The sequence below is a fragment of the Heptranchias perlo genome, chromosome 34 (assembly GCF_035084215.1).
Source record: "Heptranchias perlo isolate sHepPer1 chromosome 34, sHepPer1.hap1, whole genome shotgun sequence".
Taxonomy (NCBI): Eukaryota; Metazoa; Chordata; class Chondrichthyes; order Hexanchiformes; family Hexanchidae; genus Heptranchias; species Heptranchias perlo.
In genome coordinates, this window is record NC_090358.1 from 1717662 (window position 1) to 1737899 (window position 20238).

The 20238-nt window shown below is 44.3% G+C and overlaps 1 protein-coding gene across 6 annotated transcripts in view; it reads right to left on the reverse strand.

Annotated features, from left to right (window-relative positions):
* The window catches only part of dennd4a (DENN/MADD domain containing 4A), a 113988-nt gene extending 94017 nt beyond the window's left edge, over positions 1 to 19971 (reverse strand). For all 6 annotated transcript variants that reach the window (XM_067971260.1, XM_067971256.1, XM_067971259.1 and 3 more), the window contains exon 1: positions 19847 to 19971. The gene's annotated coding sequence lies outside the window, so the exon portion shown is untranslated. The remainder of the gene's footprint in view (positions 1 to 19846) is intronic.
* Positions 19972 to 20238: the final 267 nt, after the last annotated feature.

The window sequence follows — 20238 nt, forward strand, 5'->3', positions numbered from 1 at the left end:
AAATATATCGCCATTCCTTCAACGTCAGTGGGTCAAAATCCTGGAACTCCCTACCTAACAGCACTGTGGGAGAACCCTCACCACACGGACTGCAGAGGTTCAAGGCGGCGGCTCACCACCACCTTCTCAAGGGCAATTAGAGATGGGTAAAAAATGCTGGCCTTGCCAGCGACGCCCATATCCCATGAACAAATAAAAAAAATCAGAGTGCTTGCTGAATTATTAACAGAGGAAAGATCTGAAAAAGCGTTTTTGGTATGTTATACACCAGGGTACCTACCTATGTTCTTACAATTTAAAAAAAATACTAGAAAATATTTTCAAAGCTGTAATATGATCTTGGTGTTCAGATGGCTTTTTGAAGCAACTTGAACTTTTCCCTTGCATGTTTGTCTATTTCTAAATGTTAGAATAATAACCAGGCCATAGTCTGGTCAAAGTATCTGCTATTCTATTTAAACTTATCTTGATCATTTAGACACATTTGTATTAAAAAAAAGTTTGAGTTTTTTTCAGTATAGATTATAGTTAATTGGTCCTTAACAAATCAAACTGGACGACTGTTGAAATTGAATTGTACAATAGTATGGGTTATGGGAAAGAGATATGTATTTATAAGCAAAGTATTGTTTGTGTGTTGGCCATTATTTTCCAGCTGTTGAGGTGGTTGGTCAATTGTGTTACTAAGATTTCAGTAATTCACATGTGAAAGTGTTGTACTAAGTTCACTGGAACTATGAATATCCAGAAGTATAGTTCGAGATTTGTGATTCCAAACCTGGGTTGTGTCTGGAAGGAGTATTTTGAGCCTTTAACATCAGGGTAAATTATTGTCAATGGTAATGAATTTAAAGAGATGAATTAAGAATCACACACATTAAAGCAGGTTGACTGAAGTCCAAGTTTTGCTATAGCGTATTTGTACCTATTATATATTAAAAACGTGAGTCATCTCAAGATTCCAGAGGTATTGCACCTAAAAAACTAAAGTTTTATGTTGCAGTCATTTCTGGTTGACGGGCTGAAAGGGATTGTAAAAGATTGTCTGCAAATCCTCAAGGAGTTTAAAAACAATGGAAAAAACATAAATTCATTGTTTGGTCCAGCCCTTATCCAACAGAAAAGGTTGCACAGTAGAAAAAGAACCTATAAATATGAATGTAAATCACTTATTAGCTTTGTGATGAAACCGTTTTGAACATACACCCTTTTTTTTCAGCACTTCCTAAATGCAGGAAAAAATTTAAGCTCAAAGTAAATTAAGAAGGAACACATACATTATTTGATGTGGGTGCTGCACGTCACATCTGCCATGCAATGCGCAGGATGATGTGTGCACATCTCAGCACCGGATTTTCAGCCAGGAGGAATTCATTTTATATTATTGAAAAACTGGGACAGAATCAGTTTTTACCAATCTACCAACTTGAAAAAAAAAATCCAGGAATTATAGAAATCAGTACAAATTGTAGAAATCAGTAAAAGCTGTCTTCAACAATCCTACATATGGGAGACATACACAATTTGCAAAGGAGATGTACAGCACTCACATACAGCTTCTACTTCACTGAACAAATAAATACCAGCTCCTCTAACTCTCATAGCCTTCAAAGCAATAGATCTATTGTCTGCGAGGAGTAGAAGCTGTCAGATGTTAGCCGGTGTATCCCATCTGATCAGCTCAGCCTAGGGTAATGCAATGCACGCAAAGCTACCGAGTGTATAACTTTTATATATTTTTTTTGAAATCAGAAGGACCAAGAAGTGTATTCTGCAGCACACAAATGCTTGAAAAACTTTTAAATTTTGGGATATCACGGGAACAGGTGTAGGCCATTCAGCCCCTCGAGCCTGTTCCACCATTCAATGAAATCATGGCTGATCTGTGACCTAACTCCATATACCTGCCGTAGCCCCATATCCCTTAATATCTTTGATTAACAAAAATCTATCAATCTCAAATTTAAAATTAACAATTGAGTAAGCATCAACTGCTGTTGCGGAACAGAGTTCCAAACTTCTAACACCTTTTGCATGTAGAAACGTTTCCTAACTTCACTCCTGAAAGTTCTGGCTCTATTTTTTAGGCTATGTCCCCTAGTCCTAGACTCCCCAACCAGTGAAATAGTTTCTCTCTATCAGCTCCCCTTAATATCTTGAAAACTTCAAGATCAGACAGGATAGGACATCAAAACATTTGCTGGACTTTAGTATAAAGATGAACAATTAACAGATGGCATTTAGAATAGTGGAGAGGGGAGCAAGAGAGTATGACTAGCAAACCCTTATTCTTAAAATAAATTTATTTATTATATACTTAGAGAACAGGCTTCCACTTATATACGTTTAACAAAATTCTACACTTCATATTCACTCCCGTAGGCTGGAGTAACAGGCTGCAGCAGCCCTCGTTAGTTGTACGGAAACATAAGGAAACTGTAAACATTTAATTGTGTTTAATGTTCCGTGGCAGATTGCATCACAGCTCCTTTCCAGTAAGCATGTGGCAATATCTGTCATCAATGCTCAGATAAGTGATGACTCATGTTTTGAAGGACAATGGAGGGTAAATTAGATTCAGTCCAAGCACACTGGGAATTCTCCACTTTAATAGAAGGATTACAAATCACAACAAATGTCAATTTACATCTTCATAAATTTCAGCAGCCAAATTTCAAACCATTCCTGCAGGTGGTCCTGTGGAAACGCACTAATTTGTAAAACGAAAAAAAAATGCCTCTATTACAACTGAGAATGCAGGGGTGTGGGGGGAGGGGGAAAAAGATAGAAAGGGGGGGAGGGGGAAAAGATAGAAAGGGGGGGAGGGGGAAAAGATAGAAAGGGGGGAGGGGGAAAAGATAGAAAGGGGGGAGGGGGGAAAAGATAGAAAGGGGGGGAGGGGGGAAAAGATAGAAAGGGGGGAGGGGGGAAAAGATAGAAAGGGGGAGGGGGGAAAAAATAGAAAGGGGGGGGAGGGAGAAAAAATAGAAAGGGGGGGGAGGGGGAAAAGATAGAAAGGGGGGAGGGGGAAAAGATAGAAAGGGGGGAGGGGGAAAAGATAGAAAGGGGGGGAGGGGGAAAAGATAGAAAGGGGGGGAGGGGGAAAAGATAGAAAGGGGGGGAGGGGGAAAAGATAGAAAGGGGGGGAGGGGGAAAAGATAGAAAGGGGGGGAGGGGGGAAAAGATAGAAAGGGGGGGAGGGGGAAAAGATAGAAAGGGGGGGGGGAGGGGGAAAAGATAGAAAGGGGGGGGGAGGGGGAAAAGATAGAAAGGGGGGGGGGAGGGGGAAAAGATAGAAAGGGGGGGGGGGAGGGGGAAAAGATAGAAAGGGGGGGGAGGGGGAAAAGATAGAAAGGGGGGGAGGGGGAAAAGATAGAAAGGGGGGGGGAGGGGGAAAAGATAGAAAGGGGGGGAGGGGGAAAAGATAGAAAGGGGGGGAGGGGGAAAAGATAGAAAGGGGGGAGGGGGAAAAGATAGAAAGGGGGGGAGGGGGAAAAGATAGAAAGGGGGGGAGGGGGAAAAGATAGAAAGGGGGGGAGGGGGAAAAGATAGAAAGGGGGGGAGGGGGAAAAGATAGAAAGGGGGGAGGGGGAAAAGATAGAAAGGGGGGAGGGGGAAAAGATAGAAAGGGGGGGGAGGGGGAAAAGTTAGAAAGGGGGGGGAGGGGGAAAAGATAGAAAGGGGGGGAGGGGGAAAGATAGAGAAGGGGGGGGAGGGGGAAAAGATAGAAAGGGGGGGGAGGGGGAAAAGATAGAAAGGGGGGGGGAGGGGGAGAAAGATAGAAAGGGGGGGGGAGGGGGAAAAGATAGAAAGGGGGGGGAAAAGAAAAAGGGGGGGAGGGGGAAAGATAGAAAGGGGGGGGAGGGGAAAAGATAGAAAGGGGGGGAGGGGGGAAAAGATAGAAAGGGGGGGAGGGGGAAAGATAGAAAGGGGGGGAGGGGGAAAAGATAGAAAGGGGGGGAGGGGGAAAAGATAGAAAGGGGGGGAGGGGGAAAAGATAGAAAGGGGGGGGAGGGGGAAAAGATAGAAAGGGGGGGGAGGGGGAAAAGATAGAAAGGGGGGGAGGGGGGGAAAAGATAGAAAGGGGGGGAGGGGGAAAAGATAGAAAGGGGGGGAGGGGGAAAAGATAGAAAGGGGGGGAGGGGGAAAAGATAGAAAGGGGGGGAGGGGGAAAAGATAGAAAGGGGGGGAGGGGGAAAAGATAGAAAGGGGGGGGAGGGGGGAAAAGATAGAAAGGGGGGGGAGGGGGAAAAGATAGAAAGGGGGGGAGGGGGAAAAGATAGAAAGGGGGGGGAGGGGGAAAAGATAGAAAGGGGGGGAGGGGGAAAAGATAGAAAGGGGGGGGAGGGGGAAAAGATAGAAAGGGGGGGAGGGGGAAAAGATAGAAAGGGGGGGAGGGGGAAAAGATAGAAAGGGGGGGAGGGGGAAAAGATAGAAAGGGGGGGAGGGGGAAAAGATAGAAAGGGGGGGGGGAGGGGGGAAAAGATAGAAAGGGGGGGGGAGGGGGAAAAGATAGAAAGGGGGGGGGAGGGGGAAAAGATAGAAAGGGGGGGGGAGGGGGAAAAGATAGAAAGGGGGGGGGGAGGGGGAAAGATAGAAAGGGGGGGAGGGGGAAAAGATAGAAAGGGGGGGGAGGGGGAAAAGATAGAAAGGGGGGGGGAGGGGGAAAAGATAGAAAGGGGGGGGAGGGGGAAAAGATAGAAAGGGGGGGAGGGGGAAAAGATAGAAAGGGGGGGGAGGGGGAAAGATAGAAAGGGGGGGAGGGGGAAAAGATAGAAAGGGGGGGAGGGGGAAAAGATAGAAAGGGGGGGAGGGGGAAAAGATAGAAAGGGGGGAGGGGGAAAAGATAGAAAGGGGGGGAGGGGGAAAGATAGAAAGGGGGGGAGGGGGAAAAGATAGAAAGGGGGGGGAGGGGAAAAGATAGAAAGGGGGGGGAGGGGGAAAGATAGAAAGGGGGGGGGAGGGGGAAAGATAGAAAGGGGGGGAGGGGGAAAGATAGAAAGGGGGGGGAGGGGGAAAAGATAGAAAGGGGGGGGAGGGGGAAAAGATAGAAAGGGGGGGGAGGGGGAAAAGATAGAAAGGGGGGGGGAGGGGGAAAGATAGAAAGGGGGGGGGAGGGGGAAAAGATAGAAGGGGGGGAGGGGGAAAAGATAGAAAGGGGGGGAGGGGGAAAAGATAGAAAGGGGGGAGGGGGAAAAGATAGAAAGGGGGGGAGGGGGAAAAGATAGAAAGGGGGGGAGGGGGAAAAGATAGAAAGGGGGGGGGAGGGGGAAAAGATAGAAAGGGGGGGGGAGGGGGAAAGATAGAAAGGGGGGGGAGGGGGAAAAGATCAGAAAGGGGGGGGAGGGGGAAAGATAGAAAGGGGGGGAGGGGGAAAAGATAGAAAGGGGGGGAGGGGGAAAAGATAGAAGGGGGGGAGGGGAAAGATAGAAAGGGGGGGAGGGGGAAAAGATAGAAAGGGGGGGAGGGGAAAAGATAGAAAGGGGGGGAGGGGGAAAAGATAGAAAGGGGGGGAGGGGGAAAGATAGAAAGGGGGGGAGGGGGAAAAGATAGAAAGGGGGGGAGGGGAAAAGATAGAAAGGGGGGGAGGGGGAAAAGATAGAAAGGGGGGAGGGGGAAAGATTAGAAAGGGGGGAGGGAGGGGGAAAAGATAGAAAGGGGGGGAGGGGGGGAGGGGGAAAAGATAGAAAGGGGGGGAGGGGGAAAAGATAGAAAGGGGGGGAAGTTCTAAACTCTCCAGCCAGGGGAAACAGCCTCTCAGCATCTACCCGGTCAAGCTCTCTAAGAATTTCATACTAAACTCCAGAGAATATAGGCCCATTCCACTCAATTTCTCCTCATAGGGATCAATCTAGTGAACCTTCGTTGCATCCCCTCTAAGGCAAGTATATCCTTCCTTAGGTAAGGAGACCAAAACTGTACAGTCCCCCAGGTGTGGTCTCACCAGAGCCCTATATAATTGCAGCAAGACTTCCTTACTCTTATACTCCAACCACCTTGCAATAAAGGCTAACATACCATTTGCCTTCCTAATTGCTTGCTGTACCTGCATGTTAACTTTCTGTGATTCGTGTAAAGGACAACCAAATCCCTCTGACTACCAATATTTCTCAGTCTCTCACTTTTAAAAAATATTCTGCTTTTCTATTCTTCCTACTAAAGTGGATAATTTCACATTTCCGCACATTATACACCATCTGCCACCTTGTCGCCTACTCACTTAACCTGTCCATATCCGTTTGCAGGGATCATTAACAGGTATGTTGTACTTTAGTTTTAAATGACAAATTCAGCAACAAGCAAAACAAAGTCAGGAAATATGTACATTCACCAGAGGCTGAGTGCACTGGATACAACAAAGGCTATGGGCCCCTGACAACATCCCGGCTGTTGTGCTGAAGACTTGTGCTCCAGAACTAGCCGCGCCTCTACCCAAACTGTTCCAGTACAGCTACAACACTGGCATCCACCCGACAATGTGGAAAATTGTCCAGGTATATCCGGTCCACAAAAAGCAGGACAAATCCAATCCGGCCAATTACTGCCCCATCAGCCTACTCTCAATCATCAGCAAAGCGATGGAAGGTGTGGTTCACAGTGCTATCAAGCGGCACTTACTCACCAATAACCTGCTCACCGATGCTCAGTTTGGGTTCCGCCAGGACCACTCGGCTCCAGACCTCATTACAGCCTTGGTCCAAACATGGACAAAAGAGCTGAATTCCAGAGGTGAGGTGAGAGTGACTGCCCTTGACATCAAGGCAGCATTTGACCGAATGTGGCACCAAGGAGCCCTAGTAAAATTGAAGTCAGTGGGAATCAGGGGGGAAACTCTCCAGTAGCTGGAGTCATACCTAGCACAGAGGAAGATGGTAGTGGTTGTTGGAGGCGAATCATCTCAGCCTCAGGACATTGCTGCAGGAGTTCCTCAGGGTAGTATCCTAGGCCCAACCATCTTCAGCTGCTTCATCAATGACCTTCCCTCCATCATAAGGTCAGAAATGGGGATGTTCGCTGATGATTGCACAGTGTTCAGTTCCATTCGCAACCCCTCAGATAATGAAGCAGTCCGTGCCCGCATGCAGCAAGACCTGGACAACATCCAGGCTTGGGCTGATAAGTGGCAAGTAATATTCGCACCAGACAAGTGCCAGGCAATGACCATCTCCAACAAGAGAGAGTCTAACCACCTCCCCTTGACATTCAACGGCATTACCATTGCCGAATCCCCCATCGTCAACATCCTGGGGGTCACCATTGACCAGAAACTTAACTGGACCAGCCACATAAATACTGTGGCTAAAAGAGGTCAGAGGCTGGGTATTCTGCCGCGAGTGACCATCGCCGTTCCTTCATCGTCACTGGGTCAAAATCCTGGAACTCCCTTCCTGACAGCACTGTGGGAGAACCTTCACCACACGGATTGCAGCGGTTCAAGAAGGCTGTTCACCACCACCTTCTCAAGGGCAATAAATGCTTGCCAGCGATGCCCACATCCCATGAACGAATTTTAAAAAAAGGTGCTTTGAATTATGTTATCATTTTGGGTGAGGTGCAACAAACAAACACACAGGAACCGACAAGTCTTAGGAGACTGCAGAAAAGAGAAAGGATAAACAAGCAGCAGATTCAAAGGATGAGAAGGATTGCTACTCACCAATTTTAGAGCACCAAAGCATCTAGTCTGGCAAGAGACAGTCGATCAACAAGAGCAACTCAGGTGGTGACCAAGGGCTCATGAGGGTAGGGCAAATGCCCGAGTAAATAAATCATCAGTAGATTCTATGCTATTCCTATCCTTGGGTCCTTCAAAAATGATCCAAAGACTAAGATTGTTTTTGGAGGTGGAGGAGGCCTTATAGTCATCCACCATTCAAATTACTCCAAGAAGACCTTGTTTGCGGAAACACCACCTGTTTGGGACAGACGGAATGGAAAAACTTTTTAAAAATCCAATGCCTAGGTTAAAAATAAGCCAGCCCGATGGCCCAGTTCATTTGTTTTCGCATGCTTCGCCACTGAGGAAAAGCTTGCAGGTTCCTGCCAGCAATTCCCTCAAGAGGTTGAATTCTCAATCTCAGTATGTCCAGGGCAGATGGTGAAGATTTAGAGCCAACACCTACTTCTCTCTTACAATTCGTACTGGCCAATTCCAAAACAGTACTGGCAGAAGTTTAGGAGCAGGTCACCTGCCAATCCCATCAAGCAGGGAGTAAACATGGTGCAGGGCTTAACTCTTAATTGCATGAAACTTTGTAGTACTGACTAGTGCCTGATTATTCATGCAAACATTAATTGTATAAGATCATTTGGTGCAGGTCTTCTTTCTAAGATCAAACCTCGCCCACCTATTTGTATAACTTATCACTGTTGGGCCCCCAAGATAAGATCATAGCCAAATTCCTTACTGTAATGTACACTTTCATTGTGTGAAAGTGAGAACCTCTCTGGATAAGTCAAGGGCATCCTGAAACCCATCGTACAGGGAACCCCCAGCTTCTGTCGCGACACTACAGACTTCCTACAAAAATTCAGCACCCACGGACCAGTTGAACCAGGAACCAGTATGCCCCACGATGACGGCATCGCTGCGACAGCGTCAGTACTCAACACCAACAACAGCCAATCTCCAGACGCCATCCTACAACTCATCCGCTTCATCCTGGATCACAATGTCTTCACCTTCGACAACCTGTTCTTTACCCAAACACATGGAACAGCCATGGGGACCAAATTCGCACCCCAATACGCCAACATTTTCATGCACAAGTTCGAGCACGACTTCTTCACTGCACAGGACCTCCAATCAACGCTATACACCAGATACATCGACGACATTTTCTTCCTATGGACCCACGGCGAAGAATCACTGAAGAGACTACACGATAACATCAACAAGTTCCATCCCACCATCAAACTCACCATGGACTACTCCTCAGAATCGGTTTCATTCTTGGACACACGAATCTCCATCAAAGACGGGCACCTCAGCACCTCACTCTACGACAAGCCCACGGACAACCTCACGATGCTCCACTTTTCCAGCTTCCACCCTAACCACGTCAAAGAGGCCATCCCCTATGGACAGGCCCTGCGAATACACAGGATCTGCTCAGACGAGGAGGAACGCGATGGACACCTACAGACGCTGAAAGACGCCCTCGTAAGAACGGGATATGATGCTCGACTCGTCGATCGACAGTTCCGACGGGCCACAGCGAAAAATCGCATAGACCTCCTCAGAAGACAAACACGGGACACAACCAACAGAGTACCCTTCGTCGTCCAGTACTTCCCCGGAGCGGAGAAACTACGCCATGTTCTTCGCAGCCTTCAACATGTCATCCATAATTTCGAACACCTCGCTAAGGCCATCCTCACGCCTCCACTACTTGCCTTCAAACAGCCACCTAACCTCAAACAGACCATCGTTCACAGCAAATTACCCAGCTTTCAGGAGACCAGCGTCCACGACACCACACAACCCTGCCACGGCAAACTCTGCAAGACATGCCAGATCATCGATACAGATACCACCATCACATGCGAGGACACCACCCACTAGGTACATGGTTCATACTCCTGTGACTCGGCCAACGTTGTCTACCTCATACATTGCAGGAAAGGATGCCCCGGAGCATGGTACATCGGCGAGACCATGCAGACACTGCGACAACGGACGAACGGACACCGCACAACAATCGCCAGACAGGAGGGTTCCCTCCCAGTCAGGGAACACTTCAAAAGTAAAGGACATTCAGCCACCGATCTTCGGGTAAGCGTTCTCCAAGGCGGCCTTCGAGACACACGACAATGCAAAATCGTCGAGCAGAAATTGATAGCCAAGTTCCGCACCCATGAGGACGGCCTCAACCGGGATCTTGGGCTCATGTCACGCTACATGTAACCCCACCAGCGAAAAAAAGTTATCTGTTTTTAATACAACTGGGCATTCTCTCTCTCTCTCTCTCTCTCTCTCTCTCTCTCTCTGCCTTTCGGGTCTCTTTCTCTCTCTGTCTTTGTGATCTGACCCATTGTGTATTCAGTATTCTGGGATGTAATGTTTTCTGTGGCTAACCTGTCTGAACACCAACGACTCCTTTGATTGCTGTGATCGTCTCCCAGCCGAGGTGTGATCGGGGGCAGCTGGAAAGATTATCTGTAATCACCAGGCATTGTTCTCTGACTATATATGCTATGTGTTTTTAGAACCTTGCACTCACCTGACGAAGGAGGAAAGCTCCGAAAGCTTGTGATTTCAAATAAAACTGTTGGACTATAACCTGGTGTTGTGTAAGTCCTTACATTTGTCCACCCCAGTCCATCACCGGCATCTCCACATCATATTTATTCTGGGTTAACTTGCCCAGAAGCCTTCAAGAAACTTACTGGCAATTTAAGATTTTAAAAGAATACCATCCTTTCAATAATTTACGGGTTTTTTTGCTTTGTGTTGATAAGCACAACTCAAATAAACAAACTATTCTAAGGAATTGCAATGTGGGAGAAGGATCCTTTTATTTCAATGGAGGTCACTAAATAGCATAATAGTCTATCCCCACATTATGCAATTAAGTGGCATGTATTGTACATGCAATAAATAATATTGGGAAAAATGACAAGTACTGTATAACGAAAGTCCAGAGTTGATTTTAAGCAAGTAAGCACACGTCCAAAACCAACAAAGAGTTCTAAACATGTCAAAATCATTTCCTGACCAGCTGCTATTTTGCACAATATACAGAGCTTGCTTCCACTTGTAAAAAGCAACTATCTTCTCATTTAGATGAGTGGACTAAACAGATAATGCAGTCATTGGCAATTGGCAATGGACAATGGGTAAGTGATATCACAGGGGTACATGATGGACAAACTTCTTGCGAGATATGTTCCTAAATGGAAACAAACTAATACATACAGAGCGTGTTGACAGAACGACAGAATTTATAGCACAGAAGGAGGCCTTTCACTCTATCATGCCAATGCTAATTCTTCAACTGGAGCCATCTACTTTAATTCATTTCTCTTCCTTTTCCTTGTATCCTTTTATATTCTTCCTTTTCAAATAAGTATTAAATTCCCTTGCAAAATATGTTATAGTCTGTCTGAACAGATGCTTAAAGCAAATCATTCCATGTTCTAATAACTGAAAAAAAATCTAACTTCCCCCTTCATTCTTCCAGTGATTACCTTGAGTCTATCCCCCTCCCTTGTTACTTATGCACTATTCACAAACAATCTTTTATTATTTATCTTCTCAATCTTTCATAATTTTGTAATCTTCTAAATAGATTCTCTTCTTAACCTTCTGTGTTTCAGTGAAAAAGCCCCAATTTTAATCCTTTTTTGATAGCTGTAACCTCTCATTCCTGGTATCATTGTAATGAATCTTCACTGTGTCCTTTCCATTATTCTCATATCCTTCCTACAATAGGGTGTTCAGAATTGCTCACAATAATACAACTGTGGCTAAACCAATGTCTTGTACGAATTCAACATTTCTTCCTTACACCTTTAAAACCCAGGCTACCATCTGTCTTTTTTTCTTAAAATGTTTGTGCTCATCAACACGAAGGATGTTAGTGTTGGGGAATGGAACTCTTTCCATTTCAGGCATCCGGTGTCAGCATCAAGCACTCTCCAAACAAGTATAGCACAGCCAGATGTAGAGTAAAGCTCCCTCTATTCTGCCCCAACATGTGTGAGTACCAACTTCAAAACAGCATCCCCTACTGCACCATTCCTCACCTCCAGCCATTTTGTGGCCTTTCCAAGGGACTGCTCATCTGTGCCGAATTAGTAACAGTTTTGCACTGCAGCCCCCACAGCCACTAGCAACTGGATTAAGACTGCCAAATTCATTTAATTGGACCCTTAAAGCCTGCAGACAGAAAATTTTGATGGCAGGGATTTGAATCCAGATCCCAGAGGCAATGGTGCGCTGTAATGCCACTATTTCACTCAGTTCTCCCCATCATATTGCAGGGCTGGTCAGGTTTTGGATGTGATAAATACCGCATAATATCACTTAGTAGGATGCCTGTGTCACAGATAATATATTACAAGGCATCTAATATCATAGTAAAATAGAATCTACAATTCTGGCGTAATTTCCAAAAATTCAGAATAAAGTAATTTAACAGAATGCCATTAAAATAGTGCATAGGCCACTCTCATATTTCAGGGTTACTTCTTTAATACCATGCAAGTTGGTCCCTTATACTTGAAGAGCAGAAAAAAATGGCACGGCTTACTCACCACATTGTACAGCATGTCTAGCACATTAAATAAGCAAAGTGATTAAATGATGATTCAAGTGTCCACAAATCAATAAGTGATGGGACAAAATGATGTCTCTGAGCCGCCAAAGTAGACAATGCTGTTACAAACTCTTACCCCTCTCTCTATCTCGGTCACATACACTATGCACTGTGTTAATCATGGGGCAATTCCTATTTCTTTAGTTAGTCCCCACAAATGAGTTTCAGTGGGTATGGAGGGGAGGGAGGGTGCAGGAAGAAAGGGACATCAGCTTTTTAAAATCTGTGGCATTTAAGTGACATGTTCTTGCCCCTCCTTTCTCCACAGGACTGTAGATTCATCTGGGTCTCAGGCCAAAGCAGATCTGGGCCAATTGAACTTGAGAGATTGCCAACAGACACTGGAACTGGTCCAAATTTACAAGTGAATCTGATATCCTTTAAATGAGGTATAAAACATCTGTTCAGGGTCTAATTGTTTCCGGAAGATTCCAGTGCACCAAAAGTGAAAGGATATCAAAGGTAAGATTCAAAACTAATACAAATCTTGATGTTGGTGAACAGATAGCTCACATCCAGAACAATATGTTGTGTCAGCAGAACTAAGAGGACATGGTCCCAACAGGGTTTCTAAAGAATCTGGTGCTGCACCCCTGTCAGGCAGTATTTATTATAAACACTTAATTTTAATGACAAGAATTCTAATATAAAATTAGGTTATTTCTGTATGTAGTGCAGCAGATAAATGGTATGCACCTCAACCACAACATGACCTCCCAATCTCAGAAAGGCCCCCTGGAGGTAGAGTTGAACAGAGGCAAGGAACTTTCCTTATTGAGTGGGCAGCAGAGTGGAGGGTGGGGAGGTTAAGTAAATTTTATAAAAACTAATCCACCATTTTCACATATCTCCCAATGGGAGGAAAGAATATTAGAATTTGCAAAAGTATAATAGAAAGACAGATTGATGACAGCTCAGAGAAATCCGAAGATTAAAAATCAGACATGTCCTTTAACTGGGGTACAGTAGTGTAGTGACTGGGGCACTGTGGTGTATTGATTATGTTACTGGACTAGTAATCCAGAGGTCTAGGCTAATAATCCAGAGAACGCGAGCTCAAAACCCACAATGGCAGTTTGAGAATTTAAATTCAGTTGTAAAAATCTGGAAATAAAAGGCTAGTATCAGTGAAAGTGACCATGAAATTGTCGGATTGTCATAAAAATCCAACCGGTTCACTAATGTCCTTTAGGGAAAGAAACCTGCCATCCTTACTCAGTCTGGCCCATATGTGACTCTGGTCCCACACCAACACCTTAACTGCCCTCTGAAGTAAATTTTATAAAAACTAATCCACCATTTTCACATATCTCCCAGATAAGTGCCAGGCAATGACCATCTCCAACAAGAGAGAGTCTAACCACCTCCCCTTGACATTCAACGGCATTACCATCGCCGAATCCCCCACCATCAACATCCTGGGGGTCACCATTGACCAGAAACTTAACTGGACCAGCCATATAAATACTGTGGCTACGAGAGCAGGTCAGAGGCTGGGTATTCTGCGGCGAGTGACTCACCTCCTGACTCCCCAAAGCCTTTCCACCATCTACACGGCACAAGTCAGGAGTGTGATGGAATACTCTCCACTTGCCTGGATGAGTGCAGCTCCAACAACACTCAAGAAGCTCGACACCATCCAAGATAAAGCAGCCCGCTTGATTGGCACCCCATCCACCACCCAAAACATTCACTCCCTTCACCACCGGCGCACTGTGGCTGCAGTGTGCACCATCCACAGGATGCACTGCAGCAACTCGCCAAGGCTTCTTCGACAGCACCTCCCAAACCCGCGACCTCTACCACCTAGAAGGACAAGGGCAGCAGGCGCTTGGGAACAACACCACCTGCACGTTCCCCTCCAAGTCACACACCATCCCGACTTAGAAATATATCGCCGTTCCTTCATTGTCGCTGGGTCAAAATCCTGGAACTCCCTTCCTAACAGCATTGTGTGAGAACCGTCACCACGCGGACTGCAGCGGTTCAAGAAGGCGGCTCACCACCACCTTCTCGAGGGCAATTAGGGATGGGCAATAAATGCCGGCCTTGCCAGCGACACCCACATCCCGTGAACGAATAAAAAAAAAGTGGCTAGCAAGCCACTTAGTTGCATCAAACATAAGATGACTCACCACCACCACCTCCTCAGAGCAACTAGGGATGAGCAACGCCCACAGCCTGAGAATGAATTCAAAAAAGGATAAACTAGATAGAAAATTTGAGAGAAAAGGTTAGATGTATTAAATTAATTCTTCATGATCAACTTCATAAATGAATACACAGGAATCTAGCCCATGTGGATTTCAGTAAGGTCTTTGATACAGTTTCTCTGCAAAGGCTGGAACTGAAAATAAAGAAAGCGGGAATGAGTGGAAATATTTTGCAATGGATACATAATTGGTTGACTAATAGAACCCAGAGGGTAGTGGTACAGGGATTGCGATCAGCCTGGGAGAATGTTACCTGGGGTCCCATAGGGGTCCGTTTTGGGACATCTTTTGTTTAATATCTTCATAAATGATCTGGAGTTCGGAGTCACAAGCACAATGGCTACTTTTGCAGATGATACAAAGCTAATGAAAGTAGTAAACATGAAAGCTGAACAGGATAAGCTACAGGAGGATTTGAATGTACTTGGGAAATGGGCAGACAGGTTACAGGTGAAATTCAATGTAGAGAAATGCAAAGTGCTTTATATTGGGACAAAAAAAAATGCAGGAGGACTATTACTTGAATGTAACTAAAACAATGTGCATGGAAAACGGAAGAGATCTGGGGTCCTGATGAACAATAAATTGAAGCTACCGCAATAATGCTCGATGAAAGTGAGTACAACAAATAAGATGTTGGGATACATTAAAAATTTAATATTGAGCCAAAATGGTGAGGTAATCCTGCCACTTTACAAATCATTGGTGCAACCGCACTTAGAACACAATGTACCGTTCTGGTCACCGCAGTACAAAAAGCATATTTCAACAACTCAATGGATACAGAAGAGAACAACTATAATAATCATGAGGATGGAGTGATTGAATTATGAGGAGCAATTGTGTAAATTGCACATGTTCTCACTGGAAAGAAGGTTGGGAGGTGATATAATTGCTGCTTTTAGGATTCTAAAGAGAAATAACGTAGACCCTGACAAGCCGTTTTACCTTGTTCAGGACACGGCCTGCGCTTAAAGAGGGGTACAAAACTAGTCCGCGGAAACATTATTTCAGTAAGCAAGTGGTAATCTATGGAACAGACTCCCTAGTGAGACAGTGGCAGCAGATAGTATTGATTCATTCAAATGCAAATTAGATAGACTTCTTATAGAAAAAAATGCTTTTGGATATGGTATACGAGTAATTTGAGACATGTGGTAGGGATAGCATGCTGGGGACAAACAGGTAACTTTGGACCTATGATTCCCTAAGCTTTCCACCACCGGGAGCTTCCTCACCACGTCTAGGTCTGTTGTAGACTAATTGATGGAGATTGATTGCTATGATTAGCCAACAACTCCATTATTGTTGTATCATGTAACTATCAGGATGGTAGAAGGTGAACTAGATGGACCTTGGTCTTTTCTAGTCTAGCAATTCCTATGTTAGTAAAGCATGTGCTATGAAGAAATTCAGGTAATTATAGATCTACAAAAGCATCTGAACCAGATGGCATACTCCCTATAATCCTCATGGAAACAAGAGGAAATTAGTGAAACTCTGTCCAGACAGTTAAGAAATACCTGAATAGTTTTAAGAGCTTCATAAATATGGGGCTGTACACAGACCAGAGAATAGTAAATGTTATCCTACTAAAACAGTGCAGACCAGGAAAGTCCCAGTTTGGATGCGCAGTCTAAGCTCAGTTAGCTTCGAGTACCACTGATAATGAAGATGATGAAGTTGAAAAGAGAAGTTTCAGGAAGGCAATGTTTGTGTACTTGCACTGCTCACATCTGCTTTTTGCCCCTGCTAGTCAAAGAGCATGAATATGAAGATAAACAGCTCAGGTCGCTGGCCTCAATAGACAAAGCACGTTTTCCTGAAATTAAGCCCTTCTTCCTACAAAATGTCTCATTAATGCTGCATGAAAACTGCACTTATACTAATAGCTACTGGACTCAGAATGGGAATGACAGAATCAATTCCAGCCTGGCAGAAGCTGTTTTGTATTGTTTTAATCCTCGGGAACAGAAGAGAGCTTTGCGCATGTGTACTTTACACTTGTAGAGAAATCTGCCCTTAAATTTAAATGTTTTTAGAGCAAGAACATCCACCCTTCTAAAACATTTCAAAGACAACTTTGTGTAAATTCATAAAGTATCTAAGAGATCCCAGGGACATCCTGAGCACTTCTCAAACTAGGTTTGCCTTAGCACTGGAGTTACTGCAGTGTCAAATCCAAACAGTGCAAGACCACGTCCACTGGACTTCAAAGTTATGCTGTCATTTTTGTATCGAGGATAACAGTTTATAACTGCACCCTTTTTACAATGGAGTTTTCCCACTGACAACTAGCTATGCAAACAAGGTAACACTGTTGTTTCTGGAGACCATGAACAGCCCCAAGAGGTGGTTTCTGAACCACTGAGGATGGCACAGCGACCAGATACAGAATTATGTGCAACTTAAAAACAGTTGCACAATCACGGTTGCTTTTAATCTTGTTCCAGCGCCTGTAATAGGAACAGGGAGATTTCCACAGCCCTCGGAAGCTCAGCTAGTATTGCAGAAGTGTTTCCTAAAGTGATTCAGCAATATAAACAAAACTGGGTGAATCATCACAACTCTCACCTCCTAGAAACCAATCACAGACCAGCATTGGCTAAAGACTGGGAGCTGAACACCTGCTCTCCTTCTGGCCGTCAGTAGTCAATCACATCAGTTAGTACTGAATTATTTTAGTTTGCTACAGTTCATAAATTTAGAATTATAAAAGTTTATGCTGCAGTAGTTTCACTCTCTTCAGCACAATGAACTTGTAGTGGTGACAATATGGCAGTGAAGTTTGTGCAGCAGGTTGATTGAGGAACCAAACCTTCCCAAAACAACTCCAGTGGCACGATATCCCTTTTTCACCCCTTTTCTCTTGAAGATGGTGACTCGTGCTGGGTTACAACTCAATATATACCAGGAGCATTCCAATATCTCGCCCAAGTGGCCAATTGTCTGATACATACTACGCAAATATGGAAGTGTCATTGCAGATAAATTCTATCTGTTCTCATTTGACATCAACACATAAGCACTTTCCAGCAGCTGGAGGGAGTCCCTGGATAGCACTCAGCAGCAAGAATCCTGGCTTTTTCCCCACTTTCCTCATCTGGGAAGTCCAACTGAGTCAGCAAAAGGAGGCATACAGACCAGGAAAGTTCCAGGTTTAATCCTCGGCATGTGGTGAGTAAGTTGATCTCACAGTGAAGAATGACCTCTGAGCAAGGATTGGCGGAGACCAGAGCCTCTGGAATCGTAATTTTTTTTGTTGGGGGGGGGGGCGGTGGGGGGGGGGGGGAAGTGGTGGTCAGAGAAAAAATTGGCAACAAAAAAAAGTCCCTTTAGGCAGATAGTGTGTAGTGGGCATCTGCAAGTTCCCTTTTAAAAAAGTCCATTTTGAAGCAAAATATAGGACCTTTCTTTCTGTATTAATTAATTTAGTTACACTGAACTGTCAGATTCAGTGGCTTATTCCAGCCAATTGACATAAATGATGTCATCAATACTCACTATTTTGTTTAACATCAAAGCAAGTTTGAAAATAAAGTTTTTGAACCATAACTAATTGTTGTGGTTTGATTTTTTTTCATATTAGGTGGTAAAGCAGAATTGTAAGACATATTAGCACTTCGGTATCCAGAGGAGTGCAATTGCAACCCACTACATCCGATAGTTCAACTCTTATATATTTTGAAGTCAAAAGTGAGGTCAAAATATGAAAAATTATTCTTAAACTTTACACTGCAGCATATAGTGATGGTAACACCTGCAACAGCAATATGACTACATTTGAGAGTTTTCCTGAACTGAACTCCGTGTCAACAAAATACAACAAACACCACCCACTTTAGGCTGACATCAAAACAATGGTAACAAGACAAATAATGGATTTGCCTAGTACAAAAAAAACACTCCTTTACCAAATAATAGACCCAACAATCAAATCTCAGTCCTTTAGTCTGAATGGATTTTAAGAACTCTACTAAAATGTTCTAGACATTTTCTTCAAATTAAATTTTCACTCCATTGACTTTAGCTGGTCAATGGTCACTTTCAACACACACACACACACAAAAATATTCTTAAACTGATTGCCTTGGCACTTAATACCAGGCTTGTTTTTCCATTTCTCCCTATAGCAGATTGCATCATACATCTCGCCATTGTGTTATTTTGCACCGTGTAACTGAATCTCTGACCAAAATGAAATTCTCTCTCATCCATTCACAGCTTACTTTTTAAAAAAAAATTAAAGTTTGTATAACATGAGTTCATAAACACGAGCACGGGGTTTTCCCGGTGACTTTTGCACGGGCAGTATTGAAAACATGCTGACAGATCTATGGAGCCAATTATAAACCTCAATGAGGATCATAGAAATCCCCTATTGACAAATGCATCCAGAAATGACTAGACTTACTCCTGAGATCCAACTACCATTTTAATATGAATTTCATCTTATCCCCATGTGTATGTGTATATATATTTTTTTTTAAAGTTAAAAACAGGCAAATAATCTACCATAAACAGTAGTGTTGGGACGCCACAATCAATATACACTTCTTAAATCCTTTTCACAAGTCCACTGTAGTAGTTTTGACACACAATTCCTCAAATAAAATTTAAATCACTTAGGTCATCGAACATCAAACACGAATTATAATCTACAAAAACATAACGGAATCCTAAAGGAGCTCAATCGAACAATATTTTCTACTGGGACACACACAGCACCTGCCTCAAAGAATCATTAAAACCGTACTGGAATTAGAAACAAGAAGTCATTTAAACAGGCGATTTCCCAAAAGTTAAAAATGGTTGAAAACTCGTTTAAAAAACATTTCAGTGGTTATTGTTCTGTTTCCACTCTGATAAAATTGGCTCAGACACTTTAAATAATAAATGCCTTTATCAATTATTCATCCACCCCGTTGTTTGAGAATACCTTCCGGGAGGTTTTAAGTAAAATTGAATAGAAACCCCATGAGTTTTTAAGTAGATCGGAAATTATTGAACACTGACTGACCCAATGACAGCTCCCAATAAAATATGGTCACCAGCACCAGGCTAGATATAATCAGATAAAATATAATCAATTATATATATTTAGACAGCTATAAATATGAATATCAGCATAATGTCACTATGTTAAGGCCTGCAACTGATATTTTTACACTGCTCCCTATCTAAATAAACAGCAGGCAGGTTAGCCCAACGGCACTACGCATGCGCACTAGCCCCGGCCAGCCCGGTAACACCACACGGACCGGTAAATAAACCAGAAAAATATCTCCCTAAATATCAGAACGGGGAACTCACCGCTTTCTTTACCAGGCTGAGATGAATCAAACGAAGTGGGAGGAAAAATGTTTTTCATTCATGTTTCGTGACGGACGCTCACAGGGATCCCGCACTCCCCGCCAATCGCCTCCTCGCCCCGTCGGCCGCCATCTTGGTTGTGAAGGAAACGCGCGCGCAACCGCGAGGGCGCGCCGAGTGCAGCCAACGCCCGAGGAGTCCTAGCGCCCGCCTTGTTACTGCCCCGTCATACCAACGCCGAGGAGTCCTAGCGCCCTCCTTGTTACTGCCCCGTCATACCAACGCCCGAGGAGTCCTAGCGCCCTCCTTGTTACTGCCCCGTCATACCAACGCCCGAGGAGTCCTAGCGCCCTCCTTGTTACTGCCCTGTCATACCAATGCCCGAGGAGTCC